Genomic DNA, 1,083 nt, shown 5'->3' on the forward strand with positions numbered 1-1,083 from the left:
CACTGTCTGCTCCTTGGGAGAGAGATAGACTTTCTACCCCCGTAAAGAGTGACAGTCTCGGAAACTCACAGGGACACATCTGTCCTGTCTCAGAGGGTTGCTAGGAGTTGGGATCAACTTGATGGCAGGGTGTTAGCTATTTTGGTTGATAAGGTCCTTATGAGTTGGAGTCCACTTGACGGCAGGGAATCTGGTTTTGATTGGGCTGCGAGTGCCTTGGGCACGGCTCTATGATTTGTGCTGACCATGGCCTGGAGCGTTGTCTCATTTTTGCATTTCTGATGGTGTTAGCTGCTGTTGGGGGGAGGGGGGCCAGCCCCAACTCAAGGTGACCCCATGCCCAATGGGAGGGAAAGGCTGTCGGGTTCTGCGTCATCCCATCATTGGTTGCAGATGGGACCATTGCAATACACGGGGATCGTACTGGCTGGCTTTCAACAGTAGACGGCCACGCCTTTCTTTCCCTAGTCGGAAAGCTCTAGTGGAACCTGCTGAGCCTGCTACCAACACACAGCGCTGACGCTCGTGAGCAAGGTGCACTGGCCAGGAATCAACCTGAGTCTCGGGCACAGACGGCAGGAATTCTACCCCTGCCACATCCATGGTTCGCCTGCTCAGGTGCTACACAAAAGATCGAAGGTTTGAGTCCACCCCCAGGCACCTCAGAAGCAAGGCCTGGTGGTCTACTTCCCCAAATGTCCATCGTTGGAGACCCTAGGGGCACAGGTCTCCCCTGCCACATAGACGCTTGCCCTGAGTCAGAACCAACTCACTGGCGACTGGCATTTCTGATCGCAGTCATAAAATCATCTCTGGTACGTTCGCTCTCCAGTCCCGAATCAGGAGTGCACCCCCAAGTTTATAGCCTAGTTCTCCGGGTAAAACTATGTGTCACGTGGCACCAACCTGTTTCATGATATATCAGTGTATGTGGTGGTTTCTAGGGGAAAGAAATTATGGCGAAAACAGAGCATGGCTGAAATACTCCCATGTGTCATGGCAGAGCAGGTAGAATACACCTGTGGGCTTCGGGCTCCACCATCGATGTTGCCACGCCTTTCCACCACAGAGCATCTGGCGTGT

This window comes from Echinops telfairi, unplaced genomic scaffold (assembly GCF_000313985.2).
Source record: "Echinops telfairi isolate 266 unplaced genomic scaffold, ASM31398v2 ScPeMD7_23;HRSCAF=83, whole genome shotgun sequence".
In the NCBI taxonomy this organism is placed as follows: Eukaryota; Metazoa; Chordata; class Mammalia; order Afrosoricida; family Tenrecidae; genus Echinops; species Echinops telfairi.